General features: G+C 38.6%; 1 long non-coding RNA gene across 2 annotated transcripts in view; it reads left to right on the top strand.

The window, feature by feature from the left end:
- LOC147873254 (uncharacterized) overlaps window positions 1-23,040 on the top strand; it is an 81,686-nt gene that overhangs the window by 6,316 nt on the left and 52,330 nt on the right. For both annotated transcript variants that reach the window (XR_015535951.1, XR_015535952.1), the window contains exon 2: window positions 16,956-16,998. This is a non-coding gene — a long non-coding RNA (uncharacterized LOC147873254). The remainder of the gene's footprint in view (window positions 1-16,955; window positions 16,999-23,040) is intronic.

Genomic DNA, 23,040 nt, shown 5'->3' with positions numbered 1-23,040 from the left:
TAAAACAGAACTTGCGTTGGGCTAGAGTTTAGGAAGACGTTTGCGCCAACCTTTTTAATTAATATTTTCTAAGTCTTCCACATTTTTGATCAATATCGTGGCCACTGGTTTATGCAGTGTCGTTATAAACCCGTTAGACTGTCAGTAAGAAATAAAACTGAAGTGGTTTATCGTCCTCGCCTTGGTAATTTTGAGTTCAGTGATGACGGTTTTATCGTACACAAAAATCCCAGAAGTGGATTACGTGAATCACGTTTACATGCAAGATGTGACGTATAATGCAAAGTTTAGATGATGGCACGCTAGCTGGCGGACTTGATACTTGGATAGTGCACTCTGCAAATATCTTTCCGTTGTACCTTTTGCTGTACCAGTTGGAGAATAAAGCATTATGTCGTGTAGATTGATCAGCTCATTTTGCACAGAACAAGTATATTGTAACAGCTGTGTACCATAATGATGACACATTGACCTTTCATGCTTCCATTTCGTTTCCTAAACCAGTGGTATTCAACCTTTCTTGTTCGCGTACCCCCCAGATATAATTTCTCTTCAACTTTGTACCCCCAAAGTTGTTGGTGTATAATTCAAGTTATACATAGTATATAATCTACGTCTAAAATAAATTAAATTACTGATTATTCAGTGTTTATCATAAAATATATTTTTTTTTAAATTTCACGTACCCCCTAAGATGTCTTCGCGTACCCCAGGTTGAATATCACTGTCCTAAACCAATGGTCATTCTCTGACTATATATTAACCATTTGTAGCCGAAGAGAGTAGAAACGAAGAAAATATCAGTGGTATTCGTGAGAGAGTAGGGAAATACACTTTTTCTATGGGGGAAGGAAGAAAAAGTATCTTATAGTTTGAAGTTTGATTAATTTAAGTCTTTTAGGGCTGTTGATATAAATAATATTTAAGAATTCAGTCCGTACCACAAAGAAAACACTACACTTCACCATTACAAAAATCATTTGGTTAACGCTGTTCGCTGTCGTACATGAGCTGTTCCAGTTTTGTCTTTCAAGGTTTTTTTAAGGTTGTAATCGGTTACGTCCAGTGTCTTTGAATTCTGTATATAAACTGAGTGCAAGTTATTTCTGAACAGTGACGAAGTTCTGGAGTTTTCTGTGACATGTGTTTTTTTTTCTTGTTTGAGTGGGACAGAGAAGGAATGAAGATTTATTCAGAACTGATTTCTGTGACATGTAAAATGAACTGAGTATCTGTAATGTATGACATGGCCTGAGTTTATAGCGAAACTTACATGCAATATTCAGGTCTTGTGAAGTAGTAAAATGGTGCTAAATCTGCATCTCTATTCTCCTCAGACGTCGTCGATAAATCAAACGTTTATATTCGCGATTTAAAGAAAAGGACTATGGAACCGTACGACTTTCAGGCGCTCTGCAACCGTTCGTACATTGCCGCAGTTCAGAAAACTTTGGCAGTGAATCTTTATTGAAATGTTGTACCTGCCTGATCAGTCTAGCCCTGTATTATCCGAGTGAAATGTGGGGTCAACAGAGAAGTTATACGTAGGTCGCACTCTGATACGTTTAAAAGCATTCAGACTAAGAGAGAGAAAATTTCAAATGCAACTCTCACGTGACGGAATGAATTGTTTAACAGAGAATGAATTGTGTATGATAGGACTCATTCTTATGTATGGCTTGGGGCAAAGACCTCTTGATCAGTTAACAACTCTTACGTAGGTTCAATTTTAGCTCACAGTAGTTCAGTGTGAATAGGCGTATTCAAAGTTATATAAATTTGAATATCACAAATACAGAACTGAGAGACGATAATAATAGAATTATAAAATTAAAAGATTTGAGTAAGATTATTATTTAACTCCATAGCTGACTGAGGATATAGATCGATGCCCAGAGATGGTCTGCGGTGGTGGAAACATGTAGTTAGCGAGCAAATTTTAAAGATTTCGTAACAAATCTGTATCGGTTGGTGTAGCATTTAGTTTATTACTGTTATTTTGGTGACCTAATCAAAGATGATATTGGGATAATGAGAAAAGCGCATGAGACTGCTGGGGAAATAAAGGTAAATGTGGGGGGATAATATTAAAAAGTATCCTTAATAAATAGGATATCAGGGTATGGAATGGTGTATGACGGTGGACTCTTTTGAACATATATTGACCTGTTGGGATAGTCTGCTTCATGAATTTTAATGCAACAGGAATTGGATTAATTATTGATTTAATTACGTAACGTCAGTTTTAAAATGTCGATAAAAAATAACGCACGCAGAGTCCTGAATAAATGTTTTCGTTCATGATTGGCCTAAATGAACTGCTACGAAGTTTATTTCGTGAAGGATAGCAGTGTCTTCTTAGCAACTGGTCTCATTCCTTTGCTCCCCTGCTCCGTGTACCTCTGGGTTTATTTATGGAGTTAATATCCAGAGCATTGGCTTCGCCAGCGAATCCTATACCGCAGAAACTTTGAGACACATTTCTACTTGCTACCTCAGAAACAAAACAAGTTAGGAATTAGAAGCATAGCCAACAATTGTGGCACCTCCACTCTGTTGGTACCTATAAATATTTTTAATAGACCGTCGAATGGATTGTTGAACCGTGGTAGAAGTTTACTGACGTTTCAGAGATACTTGCTTCGGGTATCGTCAGGACGATCTTTACATAACTTTTGCACTGATACGACCTGAGGTCATTGTTGCTCTTTATGCTGTTCTTGAACTCATATTCTTCTTCTTCTTCTTCTTCTTCTATGGCTTTCCGGTCCGTATTCGGTCCATGGCCTCCTTAATTCTCCTGTTCCATTCGGTCCTATCCTCTGTTAGGTCCGTCTGAGACAGGTTCAGGCCTATTTGAGTCATAAAATGTTGAGTCTGCTAACTGAACGTAGATGGCAGATTACGTAGCTTGTTTGGCGATGAAAATGGATTACGGTGTGACGTAAACCAATTATGTCGAGGTAAAATTGTGATTGCAACCGGATAGGATGTTTGGTCTCTCGGTATTACCTGAGTGAGGGTTTATCTGGTCAATATGAAACGCTGAACTGAGAGCTTTCTGGACGAATCTTGTACTGTCACGTGCTCGCTCATGATTGCTCAGGAAATGCCACACCGGAATTTCCTTTGTTTCCTTGATGCTATACGATGCATACTTACACATAAAACGACTCGGGAAATGCGTTGTTCTACTGTACGGAATTTAACGGTAGTGTTGGTACTGAAAACAAAAATAGGTCCACAGCGATTTTAATCATCATTTTCACGTTAATACGTCAAACTAATTGGGTTGGTTTTGCTGTCCAAGAGCTCTTCCGAAATGTTGGTATGTTTTATATTCAATAAAGTATAATGTCTGTTTAGTAATGGGTTCCATATTCGTTTGTATACGTATTGCTTTTTTGGAACATCTGCTTCAGAACGTATTAATTTATATTCTATTGTTATTACTTATGCGATATTACATTCGCAATACAACCCTTTACACAACAATATGCATGTGATTGTTGTTGAGTTACATTTTAAATGGTGCATTCTTTATGTAAAATATTTATTTAAATGGGAGTTAGTTTTATGCTAACAAGAACATAAGAAACATTTTTATTGTCGCGAAAGTATTGGATAATGCCACGTCCTCTTCAGGGCAATTCCCTGTTTGATAGCCAACCGAGTAGGTGGGGCCTTTGCTGTGATTTCGATGTGGTGTAATGCGTAATTTTAGCCGTAACTTTCGGTATGAACGCGTTTCGGGCGGTCAGCCAATCCATACGTAACTCATGTCTCAGTAAAAGAATGCAGACATAAGCTGGTATGTATTGTGTCATCCAGGAACGTCAGGTATTCCAATATCACGCTACCTACGTTCTGCACGTAGAAAGAAGAAATCTACTTCGCCACCGGAAGATCACCCTGCTTTCCCCTACCGGAAACACGAGTATTGTCTTGTTCCTTTCGCGTTCCAATCTTTCTAGAAATGTCTCCCCCCCCCCCCCCCCCGGAGAGCGGTTGCCTTCAGTAATTTGTGTTAATTTTATGTGAACGCAGTTCGTATTTTCCTGTTGCTACTCGAAAGTATATAAACATTTTCTCATTCGTGAAAAACTTGACACATATAATCTGTCTGTTAAAACGACTTTGGTCCATGGTTTATAAATATTTAGTTGTATTTTGTAGATTTTCCCGCACCAACCTCTCTGAAATTATATAATATTTTATTAACCTTTGAAAGCCCGATGGTAACTGTATGCAACATATGCTTTTACAATCTGTAACACTTTTTTTTGTATTTTACGTTGTCTCGGTTAATTAATGCTAAGTCCTATTATTAAAATTCGTGCATAAGTTAGTTTTTAATTATTGAATGCATGTTACTCTTTATACAAGTTTTGCTGTTTTCGGAGAAAGCTACAGACGAGAACGTAATGTGTTATTTAATTAATTTGACAAAAAGGAGGAAATGAAAGTATGAAATTGTTCATAAAGCAACCTTTTCTACGGCACTAGTGTAATAATTACACTTAATGAATAAATAATAAATACACTTATGATGAATAGTTTTGATTTTGTTCTTCGGTTTAAGTCCAGAAGCTCTTTGTAGGTTTCTAACCAGTTGAGTGTTGTATATTGATTGAAACGTCAAAAATATAGAAGGTTTATTTGTGTTGCACGGTTGCCTAGGAGCGGAAGACAATAAGAGCAAAAATGTGTTAACGTGTTGCCCTCTGTCACAATGCCTGAAAGCGCTCAAGTGGATGTCTGTTGACGAGTTAACGCGAACTTCTGATTCTGAAAGAAGGCATACGTACGTCAATATTTTATTCATCCCTCTTTCTTTATTCCAACAGGGTAGATATGTCCAACTTTATGCTTTATTCACAAAAAAGCAGTTTGAAAATTCGGAAGGGCGTTCTTTAATATGCAGATTTCTTTGTTTACACTGTACATACATCACAAAGTTAAAGAAATACTGTTTCAGGCTAAACTTAAAAACGTTCGTTGAGGTATGAGGTTGTTACGTGGTGAGAGGTTAGATTGTGATCCCAGTTGTGACACTGTGTTATCGCGTGGTCATGTAGGTGGTTACCGACGTTTTGGAGTTTATATTTTCTACCCTAAATATAAAAGCATCACGCTGCTTCGAAACATTGGTTTGAATGTTTTGAATTTACTGACTTAATGTAACTTAGTGGTAAGATCTCACACATTTTATGCACACGTGAACTAGATTAATGATATTTTATATATGGCGGCTATATAAAATGTAAAGGAAATCATTTATTGACTTTAAAATTAACTGAGAAATTGAATTAAGTTATGGTCTGATTTCTGAGAACGTGAAGCCACTAGAAAAAATTCATATTAGAAGTAATACAAAAAAAGAGTAAACGATAGGAATTCTCACTAAAAATCTTGTAAAAGCCCAGTTAATGAAAAAAGAACTTTGCAGATGGACTGAAGCTAATTTTTATCTGGGATTTCTGATGACTTATCTTGACTGCCTTTCACATAGTATTTGACCATATTATTAAATTATGAATACACTAAATTTAGTTGACTATGAATATTAATTCCTACTAAAATTATTCTGGATTTTATTTGAGTTAATTCCAACCGAATTCCGTCTTACATTATCCCCAATTCTATAAGAGGATTTTTTTTTCTTTTCCCCCCGCAAGTGTCTTGTAGGTAGCCACGGTGGTCTAGCGGTTAGAACGCTGGCCTTGTAATCCTGGGGGTCTCGGGTTCGATTCCCGGCGGTGCCTGAACTTATAACTTGTGTTGGGCAAGGCCGTGGTCTAGGCAACACGGAGTTTTCCTCCGGGGGCTTCGCCGGTTTCTCCGTGGCATCCCAACAATTACTCCATTCACACACAGAAGAAGGCAATGGCAAACCACTTCTGGATCATCTGCCAAGAACGTATATGAACAGGTCCCAGTCCGAGAAAAGGATGGAAGGATCCTGTTCATATGGACCTGTCGTCAGACAGAACACTAAATAAAATATATAATAATAATAAGTGTCTTGTAAAATTGTGTCGCGATATAATTAGACCCAATACTGTCTTTTTTATCAGCTCCTACGACTTTGTCTTCAGATAAAATATTTGTAAATCCAGATTAACAAAGTTATAGTCTTTCATTTTCGATTGTGTGTAATATTCCTTTGAATAGTTCTAATGTTCTGGCATTGACTTCAGGCTACTTCGAGCTCAAAAAAGTCACATTTATCGTTCTGTTGTCAATCGCAGGAAGTCTGCGCTAACAGCTCATTAGAGAGCCAACGGAAACATGTTCCCTACAAAGAAAAATAAAACGTAATAATTGATGACGCACCAATCAACACTGAAGGCCTGTCATCCATATCTTTTTCTGTTAGCTGTTGGAATAAATGCACTAGTCGTATACATGCAATTTGTTTGTGTCTTGTCTAATTGCCACACATGTAATAAATTAGTCTGCATTCTTCTCATCTTTGTATTATAAGGTGTGTTGAAGTTGGTTATACACATTTTCAGAAGTTTCTCTACGTTAAAAATCCAAGGTAATCAAACATAGCCTACGTACGTCATAATGAGAACAGGGATTGTCGTGGTATTAAACCTCAGTTCTTGAGGTTCTTGGCCACTACCGAGGTACACAGCTTCATAAGCGAGAAGACCGCTGTAAAGTTGCTCAGGCTGGGGTCCACTGGCGACCTTTTGTGTGCACGGTAATGAACCTTCTGATTGTATAAAATGTCGAGGCATTTTTGACCAGATAAGTGACCGTCAGCTTCTCGACAAGGATCGTAACAAGTGTTTCGTTTCGGGAAAATGAAATTTCATTCAGGCACATCCAGTCGCTGTTTGCAGTCGATTTCTGTTTATTGACTGACTCAACCGAGTAGGGTTAAATAATTGCAGTAACAAAATAGCCACAACACTTTTTCATTTAGTGGAATAAGAAAGCTGACTGGATGTGATTATTTCGCTTCCGTAGAAGTAGTACAGACAAATACACACATTGATTAGTGTTAATGTGAAGAAGTTAAGTATAATTAGTAAAAATAAATGGTAACGTTGCTTTTCTTAATGAATGCCTTAGGTTCACTAAACAAAGGCTTCTGTCGTACAAACCGGACGCTGGTAATTCTTTTCTTTTGCTTTCGGCTTCATATTCTGACGAGGAATTACATTCTGCCTACAGTTTTCAAGAAATAACGGACGTGGTTGCAAAATTGTGTTAACCACATCTGTTCGTATTTTTTAATTTTGAGAAGCGGGTAGTTTAGTCAATATCGTGACTAGGGTAGAGGCTGGATGACCGGGGTTGGATTCCCAGAAGCGGCAACAGGTTTTTCTCTTATCTACCGCGTCCAAACTGGCTTTGTCTCTCGTCCAAAGCGAACCCGGGGTTCTTTATCGGCGGTAAAGATGTTTAACTGTAATGTTTGGTTTCTCACTCTTAAAAAAACATACAAATCCAAAGAAGAATTAGAGATTTAGATTGTTTATGGTACAATGATTCTATGCCAATTGTGACGCCTTGCGTCAGGGGGTTCAAATGAGCTAGCGCGTCATTCTGTCAGTTTTTACTGAGATAGAAAAGTAGTAAGAGACGAAAGAACGAATTATTAATGCTTTCAGCACTTTGTCGTCCGGAGTCAAAGAGCAAGGACCATCAATGAAAGATAAGAAGTGTTTTCACGAGGCTTGAGTAGGCTTATTGTAAGAACGTCCATTAGCTTCTGTGTCCCACACTTGCTTTAATTTTTATACTCGAATTGATGTTATGTAGTAATGCAAATTAAATAATATTAATAATAATAATAGTGATAGTAATTATAGTTTATTCTTAAATATATACCTATTGAGTCTTCACTCATATTATATGAGTGTATTTCTAAGATTAAATTACAATTCTTAATGCACAACTAAAGCATAACAGTAACCTGCCAATACAGACAATAAAGTTAGTAGCATGGATTTTTCAGGGACAGGTGTCGTTATGAGATAAGTAAACGTTATGTAGGATTTGAGGTTTTCACGGCGATCTGTCTTCTGTATTGTAGCTCCGTGTAATCTGGTAGAAGTTTACCGACGTTTCAGAGATCCTTGCTACCTCCATCATCAGGGCGATGAGAATAAATTAAGAAACAAAGCCAATTTCAATCAATGTATAAAACAAACTATCTGACTACATTATCTTACGAGTTCTGACAATTTTAAAGTTCTGAACTGGTCGTCTAATCCAGTGGTATTCAACATGGGGTACGCGAAGACATCTTAGGGGGTACGTGAAATTTAAAAAAAAAATTATGATAAACACTGAATAATCAGTAATGCAATTTATTTAATATATTTTAGATGTAGATTATATAATATGTATAACTTGAATTATACAACAACTTTGGGGGTACAAAGTTGAAGAGAAATTATATCTGGGGGTACGCGAACAAAAAAGGTTGAATACCACTGGTCTAATCCACAGTCCCATGTAAGTCCTCCAGTAGGCAATGAAGCTGCGGGAATACTTGGCTCTTTCCTGCCTGTCGTCTGGCCGAGGAGTTGATAGACTTTTCCTGCCATTAGCTCATGTGGTCGGTCAGCCGACACGCCAGAGGCGTCACATAGCCTTGTTATTGGGTCCAATAAAGTTCAGTGCAGAAAGCTGGATTTATTACCTTCATTTTTATGAGGCATTATCTGCTATATAGACCTCTTACTTTAATAAGAAGCTCACGTTTCTATTTTCTCTCTTATTAAATAACGTTTCCTTACTTCAATGCTTACAATATTGCTTTCAGACGTCTGTATATTGTGGAACACTTCCACAAATAATATTTTGGCAAAATATAACCAAGATCTTCGTAAATATGCGTGCAGGCCTATAATATCTGTTACAGAATTACTAAAATTTCTTAGTTCAGTCTATGTGACCCCTTTCATTAATGCAACAGAGATGTTTTGTTGTCTCGTGTTAATTGCGGCGAGAAGTCTTTCTCCTACTGCCCGTTTAGCTTTTGCACATTTGAACATTATCCAAGCGATGTGGTACTAATGTTGTGTGTTAGAAAGGAAGTTGCTATGTCTAATACCTGAAGTGCCTCATTTATCATCTTGACGTGTCATTTGTGTTTCGGATTCTGTGTTACAGCCTCAGTTAGACGCGGTGTATAAAGACAATGAGGCGCCAGTTCTTTACATTTTAAACGTTTGCTGACGCCACTGAAGTGTTAAAACATCAAATCCAATCGATACTGCGCTAAAGTAGTCGGGTATCAGCTTACTGTGGAAGAATATGTTCAGTCCATTCAGTTTCTAGTTTACTTCACGATAAGAGCCCAGGTTTCGGTATCACCAGTGATTCTCTATGAAGATGGCTGTCGTCTGGGGTGTCGCGCCGTGTAGTCTGGTAGATATTGACTGCATCCATCGTTATGGCGACAGCAACTGGTGCGGGCAGTAAGCGCTTCTGAAACGTCGGTCATTTTAAACCAGACTGCTATGATGACGTCTCCATGTTCAGTACCTCCAAATAAACGCCTTACGCCAGTGAGCGACATCTTCGTTCCATATATTTTCCAATTCATTACTCATTAATAATTCTATCATTTGATGCTGTAAGTTATTGTCTGGCCTACTGAGAGCGTCGTTAAATAAACTGTAAATAAAAAAATACATAAAAAGTCCTGTGGCCTCATAAACGACATTTAGAAGTGCATATTGCCCGACATTTTGGACACCCAATTCCAAACCTCTTTATTGCTTACTCATACGTTCGTCAATATACTTTTAAGGTCCTCTCAGTCGTAAACAAAATTAGCGCACTAAACCCAGGGCGTACACTACGTCAGTTCTCGGAGCGTAGTCTTTAGACGTCTTCAGTTTTATTCGCCAGTCGACGAGCAAATACTAAAGGTGTGTTGTGAAATTCAACATAATGCTAGCATGACTTTAAATGTTGAACTGTTTGCTAGAGATATTAATTTTATTAAATCTAACGGTGAAATGTTTAATGTATTTTTTCTGTCAAGGTGAATGTGATGTATTTGCGTGTAACTCTCTTGTTTGCAAGTAATAAATGTGTAGTTGAATATCGGTAACCCTCTTAAGCTCGAAGTTCTTCTTAGTTTTATTTAATTGTAGTTCTTATGTTAAAGAAAATACTACATGTCTGCGTTAGAAATATGAACTGGTTAGTGCTCTCTATGGAACTAATCGCTGTTTACTCTGAGAATCGGACAAGACGTACCACTGAGCGTTTCGGACGTTACAAAATTATTTATTACGTCATCATTCATGCTTCACTTTAACGTTGGTAACGGAATGGTTTATCCAGTTACGTCTGTAATTATCAACAAATTCTTTGATTAGTTGTATATGTAATTTGTTAATTATATATAAATTCGTTTATAGAACACACGAATACCACAGTTCTCCTGATGAATTCCAATATTTATCTTAGAAAGTCGATAGTATTAATGTTTATTGGAATTTTATTCTATTGTGAGTAATTTCGTCAGGAGTAGCTAATTTTAATTATATGCACTAACCCTTCCAGCGTTTTGAGGTAACAGCTGAAATTTAAATTAGGCATGGTACATGTTACGTCACTACGGTCTGACGTAATGAATACTTAATGAAGTCGTGTTTTAGACGAACTTGCCAGAGAGCTTGGTAATATTTGAGGCACTGGTTTCCACCCTATCAGGTGGGCGTTGACAGGGCAAGCAGATCATTGTCAGGTGTCGCAGGTTTGGAACAAGCACACTAGACGACAGAGCTGTCGAGAAAGAACTTCTAGTATGAACACTAGAACGTTGAAATGTCAACTGTCGAAATTACATTTTCTGTTGGCGTGACTGTCTTCTGGGTTGATGTACCATGTACTCTGGTTGAAGTTTATCGACCTTTCAGACGGTGCTACCTGCGTCATCATCGGGGTCAATGAATATTTGTTGCTCATCGCCTTGATGATGGAGACAGCAATCACCTCCGAAACGTCGGTAAACTTCTGCCAGACAACATGGTGTATCAACCCAGAAGACAGTCATTTTCAAAAATCCGGATCGTAAAAAAAAATCGGCTAACTTTTATATCTTTAAATTGTAACTTTCACAGAAGTTTGAAGTCCGCCTGGAATGGGGTATCCATGAATAGGCCTGCGTCTTTTTCTGACTTTACAGCAACGGGAAGGCTTCTTATCCTTGTTCAGAGGATTCGGAAGTGTAAAAAACCCGACGACAGCTCCAGATATATGAGGTGAACTAAACGTTGTGCAATTCTTGAAGATATGTGATCAGGACTACCGCAGTGACATCTCTTGTTTTATTCCTTAACTAAAGAAAGCCACATTCACAGTTTTTCGCCTTTAGCTGTGCTTGGGAGGCTTCCATATCGCTCTGATAACATATGAAGACTGTCACTATTTTGCCAATTCCACATATTTCTCTGTTCACCGGATACTGTCCTAGCGGCTGAAGAGGATTCAAGAATCTCTCTCGGAAAGAAAACCACGCTGTCTCCTCGTGACCTGAACCAGTAAACACCAAAGCTCAACTTTGCAGCGTAGAAGCGAAAATCTCGTATCCTTGCCTTTTGTACTTTATCTTAATCCACCACAGCAAGGCAAGAGTGCGTTGTTGTTCGCTGGCAAGGGAAGGTAGGCGTGGCGTGGATTTGTTTTTGGTAGTCTCTGCGGTCTACAAAGAAGTTTGGCAAACTGCGCGAAATGGTTTTTGCGAATGTAAATTTTTGGTGTAGAAAATGAAGAGACACAAGGAACTGGACAGACGTATTCTAACGAGGTTATGGTTGAACGAACTGGGATTATTTATTCATTTCCAACCAATTGTAGTCAGTGCTTATTTAGGAGATTTTAGAGAGCAAGCTTTTCTTAAACGTCCGTAGAGGTTTACGACGAGGTGCAACACCCCAGAAGGCAGTCATCTTTTATTATTTTATTTATTTAGTGTTCTGTCTGACAACAGGTCCATATGAACAGGATCCTTCCATCCTTTTCTCGGACTGGGACCTGTTCATATACGTTCTTGGCAGATGATCCAGAAGTGGTTTGCCATTGCCTTCTTCTGTGTGTGAATGGAGTAATTGTTGGGATGCCACGGAGAAACCGGGGAAGCCCCCGGAGGAAAACTCCGTGTTGCCTAGACCACGGCCTTGCCCAACACAATATATAAATTCGGGCACCGCCGGGAATCGAACCCGAGACCCCAGGATTACAAGGCCAGCGTTCTAACCGCTAGACCACCTCATCTTATTATTATTTAGTGTTCTGTCTGACGACAGGTCTATATGAACAGGATCCTTCCATCCTTTTCTCGGACTGGGACCTGTTCATATACGTTCTTGGCAGATGATCCAGAAGTGGTTTGCCATCGCCTTCTTCTGTGTGTGAATGGAGTAAATGTTGGGATGCCACGGAGAAACCGGGGAAGCCCCCGGAGGAAAACTCCGTGTTGCCTAGACCACGGCCTTGCCCAACACAAGTTATAAATTCGGGCACCGCCGGGAATCGAACCCGAGACCCCAGGATTGCAAGGCCAGCGTTCTAACCGCTAGACCACCGTGGCTATCGAACCCGAGACCCCAGGATTACAAGGACAGCGTTCTAACCGCTAGACCTCCGTGGCTATCGAACCCGAGACCCCAGGATTACAAGGACAGCGTTCTAACCGCTAGACCTCCGTGGCTATCGAACCCGAGACCCCAGGATTACAAGGACAGCGTTCTAAGTACACAAATATTTCAACGGATTTGTCATGTCCCATGAGCATTACCGTGTCTGGTTCTTGTCACATCAGTTTTTGAGTAGTATTGTGTTGTGTACTTGACATCGGGATATATATGCACAAGCGAACGCTGAAAACACGTATGAAGGTAAGTCAACACGATGTCCTTTTGAAAATAGTCCCATTTCCTTCGTCGACGTTTATATCAACTGCTTTGGTCATGGAAGGAAGATAAACTCTCTGAGAACTGAGTTGTGGAAGGATGAAGAGAGACGCAGACGTGACGTGATAAAAGTTATTCCATAAAAAGAGCAGGCAATCGACATTCGAGATTCAAACTACGGACGTCCGAGTATGAAGCAGGAACAGTGTCACTGTGATGTGGCTTCTGGTGACTGAAGTAAAGAAAGTTCTTCGATCAGTTTTCCTGTTAGCTGCTTTACAATTAAAAAGAAGTTTTGCTTTGGTGAGATATCAGGTTCTTACAAAGATGAATGTCTTCTGAGATGTTTCGCCTTGTAGTCTAGTAGAAGTTACCGACGTTTCAGAGGTGCGTAGTGCTTTTTTTTCCTAAGTATGTTTGACATTTCGGTAAACTTGTTGCAGACTACACAGCGCAACATCCCAAAAGACATCCCTATGGTTATTTTTAACAAGAAAATATTTTTATAACAGGTGATAAGTAAAAATACTTATGAATGAGTATTCTCATTGTAGATAATGGAGTATATTCTTGATCGTAACGAAGAGAATTTCAAAGGTATGTGCGTATTACAAACGTTTGCCTACATGAAGGTAAGAAATTCTACACAAACGCAGAACTTCTGTGCGTCCCTGAAGGGGCAGTAGTTGCCTGGAGTTTCCGTTTCTGCTAAGCGGATTATGTCCAACTATGAAGCGGAGTCCTCCTTCATAAGCTGACAGTCGCTCAGGTGGTCTTCTACGAACCCGAAAGTTCGTTACCATGTTCACAGAAGTTTTCCTGTTCTGTACACTCATCGGTCTGTGTCCGCTTAGTTCGTACTCAGTACGGAATACGCAGTCATTTACATAATGCCCAGTCCGAAATATATGGCTGCTTTATTATTATTATTATTATTATTATTATATAAATAAATGAATTGAATTGAATTATTATTTAGTATTATTTATTTTGTTTAGAATTATTAAATTGAATTATATTACTTAGGTATCGGATTTAGCCCATTTATTTGTGAAATATAATTCAATAAATGAATCGAATTATTATTATTAATATGGTACATTTATATATCTAGTTTCATTTGTTTGTTTTACTTTTATTATTTTTGAAATAAATTAATTAATTATTATATTTTATCCTGTACTCTGGTTTAGTGCTTGGCTGTTATTGGCCTTTTTGGCTGTTGTCAAGCACTTATATAAATGAATTGAATTGAATTATTATTATTATTATCCCATCTCTTCACCACTTTATGGGGTATGTACTTCCATGTACCCGAGACCTTGTCCCTAAGGTACATAGGGCAGCAGCTATTTCCTGGATACATATTGTTTTTAGTAAGTGCCACATGTATTATATAATTTTATTTTATGACAGCGTCTTTCGGATGATGTATGAAGATTCCAAAATTTTCAAATTATATTTTATTCCAGTTTTGTATTTTTATACTTCAATACATACGCATTAGGGTCTACCAACAAAACGAATTTGTATGTTTACTCCCTTATGACTCATTGGTACTATATTATAAAATATAAATGTTTCAAATAGTCTGTTCATAAACTTCACTTTTTACGGGAAATAGTCCGACTGTACAATGGTTGCTTGTTGACTCTTCCTGAAATATCCCTCGGGACAGTGCAAATTTAATTTCAAACTGGCACCTCGTCAACGTATGTAGGAAGACATAGACCAGGGACTAGAAGTTACATGTTGCTTGACACATTAACCGCTTCCTATGACAGCGTATGGGTTATCAAAGAGCACAGGAAAATTCATTTTGTTTTTGTCGCTTTCGGTCTGAAACACACATTTATGTACGCAGATCCTTATGTCATCTGATGTAAATTTAGCGTAAAAGCACTTTTTACTGATGAGGGGGTTGTTTTAGGAGTGAAGGGGTGGGGTTGAGAGTGGATGTCAAAGCAAGTGATACACAGTGGGGCCTAGAGGTTAGGAAAGGCAGAGAGGTTAAGAGGAGTTATGTAGGAATATGGCAAGAGCCTCATGCCATGCCCTTTAATACAGTCTGTAATATGCTGATAAGGTTATTCAAAGCAACACACCGTACGCAGGAAGGCGCTAGCTCTCCCACAAGGTTACGGTTACCACTGCAAAAGCAGATCTCTTCCAGTTTGACAACCCAGTTGTACCGTACTGCAAAACTGGACACATTATAAATACTCTTCAAATGTAGACGAAATGTCAGTGACTCATGAACCTTAGGGTAAATTATGTGGCATTCGGCCCGTTTATCGGTACTGTAAAACTTATTTTCAGCGTTTATGAGTCATCTTCGTTGTTTTATATGGGAGTGAAACTTTGCCTGTGATGAACAGCCGATGTTAATATTCGAATATAAGACAAAAAATATAGCAGCAGGTTGAAAGAAAATGGATAATGAGCAATCTGTATTCTTTACTGATATGGGCAAACTACTTGGCGTGCGAACATCCCTCATGAGTGGCTCGTAACAGTTGCGGTGGACGTTTCGGCCACACGCTGTTGAAAACATTTATCTCAGGTTTTAGTTTTGGGCAGGCGTTCAAGTCGAGCAGTTGAGTTCATAGTGTGAGTTACATGAGCTTTCTGTTTGTGTTTTATTGACAAAGAGCACTATATTTTTATTTAAGTGGTTCACTTTTTGAGGTTAAACAATTTTTGAATGACGAGTAAAATCGGTATTAATTTTATAGGATTGTTTCATAATTTATGCGGCAAATTCTTTGCCGATACCTTTTATAATTATTAACATTTAAATGATCGAATCAAGGAGGATGAAATGGAGAGTGTATAAAATGCGTACAGAATTTTTGATTGTGAAGCTTAAAGGGAAGAAACCACAGAAATACACAGGCGTATTAAATTTGGTTTTAGATCGAAGGGCCTGGACCCAATTAACCTGGCTGGAGGGCTCTGGTGAATACGGTAATGAACCTTCGAATTCCTTAAAAGGCGGGGAATTTTTGAGTTTAGTGACTGTTTTGCATTCGAGGACTGTGCTCCGTGTAGTTTGTTACAAATTACAGACGTATTTAGTTGGTGTCGGACGACCAAAACAAAATAGGAACAAGTTAAATGGCTTACATCTTAGTGGAAAAGATGAGGTTTTTTGTCAGGCTGTTTTATTTGCAGATAGCTTTACTTTGTCAAGAGCCGACAGTAATGTTATATAAGTCCCTGTTGCACATACAGAATTTTTCACTTCTCTCATTAACTTTTTAATGACCCATTAAATGTATTTTTGAAATTGATAAAAATTTACTGGTACAGTTTAGTAATAAAAAGTCACGAATGGAACATTTCGTAGTTCCTGAATATTTTCCTGCTCGTAGTATAACATTTACGGTCACCACACACTGATTATATGGAATATGGCATGTTCGTGCATGTGAGGACAGAGATAATCGGTGTTGGTAGCATTTTGCTTTATTATGTGGCGTAGGTTCTAACTCGATGGTAGTATTTCTCGGTGTTTTATAGCTAAAGACTAGTCAAATACAGTGCGTTCACCGATAAAGTTTAACGTGTCGCTTATCGGCTCCCGGTTGGAACTACATGTCTCACCGTCAAACGCTGCAGGATTATCCCGATACGAGTCAGGTATCGCTTCATGAAACAATAAAATAAACACATATTTTATAGCTATTCCTTCCAGGAGCATGAAAGTAACACTTGCGTTAAACTTTATCGATGGACACACTGAGAATTCTTCAAAAAGTTTGAATTTTTCCAGTTTATATTTAATTACATATTGTACTCAGTCACTGTCGGTATGGTATTAAGTTTATAATCGATATGGTGATGAAGTGTATGCAGTATGTATTCTTTTAATTGTGGGTGAACTGTACTAAGTTGTTAATCATGTAACCGTAAGGATCATGAACATTTATAGGCCCATACGTGTGAACTAGTCGAACACACAACTCAGAATTCCATGTACATGTGTGAGAAAGAGAAATGAATTTTGATATCGAGCAATTAGAGTGCATGGAAAATAATTATGTTCCTCACTTACAGGTGGTCACGGTTTTGTGGAGAACTTCAAGACATCCGTTTTTCGGTAAGTAACGTAGTAAGATAACGCAGATACGTTTCGGAACTATTTTTTTAAGTAGTTTAGTAATAACATTTTCTAGTTCATAGGCAGGCGTAACTGATGAAAGAGAATTAAGTGTACATGTTATTCTTCCTGCAAATGTTTTATAGTTTGCTAAAAGAATTTGAAGTACTTATATTTAGAGTCGAATATTTTTGTAAGCAATTTTTTTCGAAACCGTAGACAAAGGGATACATGAAAACGCTTGTTTTAAAGCGTAAGGCATTTTAATAAGTTGTTGCTTTGGATATGTTGTAGATATGCTTTGAAATAGGAAGCGGAGAAGGTACTTGGTTTTATTGTTCGCGTTGTGTGTGGTTCTTGGTTGTTTCCACTTTTCCGACTTCGGTCTTCTTGACAAATATTTGTATGAACCTGTACATAGTGTTTAATTTACGTTGTTGACAAATACTGAAAATGTACAGTATGTACACACATACACACTCAGATAGTCGAAAAGTCTCAGAGCTTGGAGTTTTGAACCGTATACATATTTCGACCAGACGGACTTTGTCAGCATCCGTGATTTTAAAAGTTCTGTTTACATTTGGAAATAATATTGCGACCCGATGATATTATATGGACTGTGATTTTTGTTCACCAGTACTAATTACAGTGCATCAGGTATTGGTGAAATGCACGTCACCGAATTGCTACAGTCACGTAATACTGCATAAGCATGTTTAATTGAAACATGTGCCCACTGTCGTCAACGCTTACCAGGAACGCGGTTTTGGTTTACCGGAGCGTAGGATGTAGCTATTCCCACAGTTCATGTATTATTTCATCTCTCATCGGATTTCCAGTGGTCACTGGTTCGCTCTGAAATTCGGCACATATGATGCATCCTCTTGGGAAATGAATGTCGGGGAAATCTAAGACGATATTACCTTATAACAGACAATTCAGATTTCAGACCACAGGGCTGGATCCACCAAATGTAATTTTGAGGTATCCGTATACCACGTGCTTCAATTCCTTTGTTAATGCCCTAGCGTGGTTTTGGGGAGTCTATATGGGACCCTGGATAATCTCTCTCGAGTTCTACTGGTGGGTACTTTGCCTCTCGCGTGAGACGTATAAAGGTTCGAAAGGGACTTGTCCCAACATCGTTGATGATACAGGTCACGATATTGGTTTGTCTACAGTACACACGGAATGTTGTGTTCTATTTGTTGTGTTCTTATCAAGTACCAACAGGGGAATGAGGTAATTGTGGGTGTATAAGCTTTTGTGTTGCATCACTGCATAACCATTCGTTTTTTAGAAGAGACTCTTGTGTGTCCTCAGAAGAAGATAACGCAGAATCAACAGTTACCTTATCTCTAAACGTCGACAACTTTTATTCTGTTTGATGACATAGGTGAAATCGGGTTGTCTGGAATCTGACATGGTTTATCCGTCTCATGTGGTTCGGTCGTAGAAAACACGTTTTTCTGCACCTCTTTACTTGCATTTGTAATTAATAATCACTTGAAATACGTAGGTCTCTAACACGTAGGATAGTTTTCATGTTTTATCAGATCGTTTAACTACTGATTCAGATAAAACAAGCTTAGCATCGGAGAATTTGGAGTCAGTTTAACATAATGATGTCGATTGTTATGTTTCCCGTTGTACGCGTTTACTATAAACGCGGCGAATTGAAGGAACGCAACCCCGGCGACGGCAACAGTCTCCTTTAGCGGTACTCAACGTTAAAGGCCACTTATGAGGACAGACATTCGAACTGTCCGCGTCCTCTTTGAAATAACCGAATTCTTCGTTCAACTCAGCCGAGTGTTCGTATGTACAGATAATGCCAGTGTACAGAGTGCATTGCAGCGTTGACCTGTTTATAGCAGTCGTTAGTTTAATCTCAGTGCATTCCATCATCACACATCGCCCAATTGAATTAGTTCATGAAGTTCATCTGTCGTATTCTGTATTCCATTATTTGACAATAGCTCTATACCCAGACTTTGAAGTAACTGAGTAGGCAAGTCTTTTCTGCCTTCTAGCCCTTCCGGGTGACGTCAGGACAGACACTTGGCGTTGACCGCGGCGCCAGTCCGTCATCATTTAGAAGTCTCTTCTTCACTCATGTTGCTGTTCGTACTGTGATGTTCATTTTCAAGCCGTCTTTCTAGTCAGCGTTTTACTGTGACGCAACTTTAAGCTAATGTACTAAAGCAATCAGTGAGTGTTTAGTAAATTAGCCTCTTTGGTTTAACAAAGACTTCCCTTTATTCATTGCTTACCCACTCTTCTTGTTCTCACTGCCCCATTACTATTGTACACATTAGAACCACGTTTTCTGGCGGCGTATTTTTAAACTCCACACACATTATCCCTTTCTCATGCAGCAAAACAAAACTGTCTGTGGAATGATCTATTTTGGATGATGATACTGAATAAGTTACTTGGAGTCTGCCCACCGAAGTAATAACTTTGATTAGGTTCGTTTCGACTTGGTTTAAGTAACAACGATGTAGTGTAGAAAACATTCTGTGTGGATGTGTTCGCTCGACTGTTTAAGTTGCTCATACTGTGTGTCAACGGACAGCTTGTACGAATTGCGTCATACTAACCTCTGAAATTGTAGGTGAAACCAGTAATGTGAGTTATAGAAGTTGAAACATAGTTTTTGTAACTTTTTTTACAAAATATAACTGTTTTATTGTTGTGTGTAGGGGGGTTATTACCGCTTAATATAGCATTTTACGAACCAACACGGAAACTAGAGCTATAAAATGTTGAAGCTGTTAAGTAAATTTATAATTGAAGTTGAATGACTTCTGGGATTTTGCGCCGTATAGCTTGGCAGAAGTTAACAGATTTTCCAGAGGTATTTGATGCCTCCATCATCAGGGCGATCACGGAACAATATCCCAGAAGATAGTCATCTTTATACTGGACGATTTGAGAGCCTGAAGACTTACCAAGCCCGTAATTTTTCTGAATAACAAGTCCCAAAATGTGTTCGGTTGCATATGAAACGGTCGATTTCACCTGCAAATATGAAGATGTCTGGGGTTTCTGGCATTGACTGTGTAAGAGTTCTGGTTTATTGGATCCATAGACATTTTTTTTAGCAACGGCGTGTACGGAATGTTGATATTTGATGACTCGGTGTTCGAAATATGAGCCGTTCGAATGTAATGTAACTTGCTGGATTAAATTTTGTCAAAGAAACTAGTGGATTGTAGAGAACTGGCAACATTACAGAACAGTTCATGTTAAGAGCTATCCGCCCTCTCTTTTAGTATTTTATGAGATCATTAGTGCGTGGAAGAATGGTTGGACTTGGGGCTGTACGAGGTTCTGAGTCCGAATCGGACGCACTGGCCACTTAACTTCTGAGAAGTGAAACATGACGGAGGTTAACATATACCAGGTCTGTCCAAAATTGCTTAACTCGATAATTTATTGCGATAAGCAGAAACTGGAAAAAAATAAGATAGACATTTTATGTTAGCATAGGAGTTTTTGTAGTAGTTGCTTTTGTAGTTATTACAAAGACATTAAAAATTATCGATAGCAACAAACAGTTTATTTTCGTAGTGCATTCTATTTACGAGGCGCGTCCCAAAAGTAAGTTTCCCTGGGGCCGTTTACAGAAACAAAACACAATTTCATGGAAATATTTATTGCAACAGATACAGCAAGTGTCCAGCTATTTTTCAACATATTCGCCACCGGAATTGAGACATTTGTCATACCGTGGGACCAACATTTGAATACCTGTGTCGTAGAAGTCTGCCGCCTGGGATTGGAACCACTGTGTGACAACCATCTCCGCCTCTCTGTCATTCTCAAAACGCTGACGCTGACCGGACAGGAATTTCTTGAGGTGTAGGAAAAGATGGAAATCACTGGGAGCGAGGTCCGGGCTGTAGGGTGGATGATTAAACACCTCCCAGCTGAACTCCTGCAGGAGACTTGCTGTCCGTCGAGCCGTGTGCGGCCTAGCGTTATCACTGACCGCACTTCACAGTCGGCGGGAGCTGGAATAAGAACCTCCATCTTCAACAGCTGCAACGATGCTACTGTGAGAACGCGGGAAGTGCCGTTAGTGCATGCGCCATGCTACGTCATTGCTCTATCACGTACGCACAGTCGCTTCGCGCAATATAAGGTTTGCTAGCTGTGGGACGAGTGGGAAACTTACTTTTGGGACGCGCCTCGTATTTATGTGCTTGTTAGTTTATTCAACGACGCTTTAAGAACTGAAACTATATAAGTTACGTAGTATTGAATGGTTTATCTCTGCTAATAATAAACTAGCAAGAATCTGGTGTGTTTCACACGGACCAATATTATGGATGTTGATATCCATCGTTCCGAGAACACGGTCTGATAGTATTGGTTGAATACCTCGATAAGGCGCCACTACTTCGTTCAGCTCGATATTAACGTACGACAGACAAGAAAGCACATCGCTTCTTAGATTAGAATTAGAAGAAACGGTCTCAGGGAATATTGCGAAAAAAGACTCAGATCTGTTACAAGCTTTGATCCATAAACGAGCATTGAGTACAGTCATGTAAAAAGTATTAGAATTAAGATTTAACTGGCAGTGGTGCAGCTGTCTTATTTTTCTCCGAACTCACGCAATGCTCCATTCCGTCTTCCTGCATTGGGTCACGCTTCAGACGGACCGAGGCAATTCGCTTTAGTGCGTCTGAAGGACTGACAGTCTAGCCGTGCTCTCGTTGACAAGGGAATAACCTCTCTTTCCTGATTACAGCGAACAGCTGCAGTTGGTCAGTTCCCCTTGCGGACTAGACTACCAGCAGTACTATCTCCTCTGTCTTATCACTCTGTGTTATTCCCAAACAAGGCGAATGGTTATGTGGTGTGAAATGGAACTGACATTCAACAGTGTGTTGCTGTGACCTTACCACACCCCAAACGGGTTACGTACGTAATCACTGGCTCTCTAATAGCACGTGATGGAGGACTACCCCTTTGTCGGTTGTCCGTAACTGCATATTCAGTATATTCCAAGCTTAATGTGTATAAGATAGTATAATTGCGTCATATTGTGAATCAAATATTAATTTGTAGTTGGGTTTTAAGTTTATTGATATAATTTTACACCTGAAGATGGTTCGATGAAACCGAAACATGTTGTAAAAATGTTCCAAATGTAAATCGATTATTCGATGTGGAACATAAAATGATAATTTAATTATCTTATTTGTAAATTTTAAATTTTAAATATAATTGTGATTAGACGGACAAAACCGAATAATTAATTTAATGTGTATAATTTTATTTTTAATAACTTTGAATCTGTGTTAATTCGCATATTGCTGACTTCCACGTTTATAACAAAGTGCTATTTATTTTAATTGTAACCGTTGTCAGAAAAGGGCGTTTTATAAAAAAAATTTCTCACCAGTTCTCCCTCTGAAAGCATAAAAATGGTTAATGTTACTGATTTATTTGTGTTCTAGTTTGAAAATTTGATTTAGAGCCTGCAGTGTTTAAATTCGTTACGTACGGATCACCACGCAATTGTTTTACGTATATTCAGAATATATTGTTTTTGGTTCATTTCAGTAAGCTTGTTATTTCCATATTATTTAACTCCCTCCTCCGAGTGTATTTTTATAGGCATTATATTTGCATAATGATATCTGAACCTGTAAATTTCCTTTATTTTCATGCGTTTTGTTATAACGACTCAAGTACCCTTGTGGAACAGAATAATGATATTTCACAGACTGCATGACCTAAGTTTAACATATAGAAAGAACCCTTACTTTACCTGTCCTACGTCGTACGAGACCGTTTGGTTTATTCAAGGGACAGAGGAGGTGAAAACAGGAAGATTTATTCAATGACTTCCAACAATAGAAAGGCGTCGTCAGGGAGGTGTTGTGGATGTCGAATCATCTTCTTCTTCTTCTCCTCCTTATTATTTATTCCTTCTCTTGACTCTGGGGAGGAACGTGTTGTCATTGTGTCGTGATGACGTGACGTGGTGTCACCGCGGATAAGCCCCTATCGAGTGTTTTA

Source organism: Zootermopsis nevadensis, unplaced genomic scaffold (genome assembly GCF_977971745.1).
Source record: "Zootermopsis nevadensis isolate Lab colony 2312 unplaced genomic scaffold, Znev_1.0 Znev_ptg000020l, whole genome shotgun sequence".
NCBI classification, from domain to species: Eukaryota; Metazoa; Arthropoda; class Insecta; order Blattodea; family Termopsidae; genus Zootermopsis; species Zootermopsis nevadensis.
Note: the sequence above shows the minus strand (reverse complement) of the source record. Positions and strands in the feature narration are given on the sequence as shown.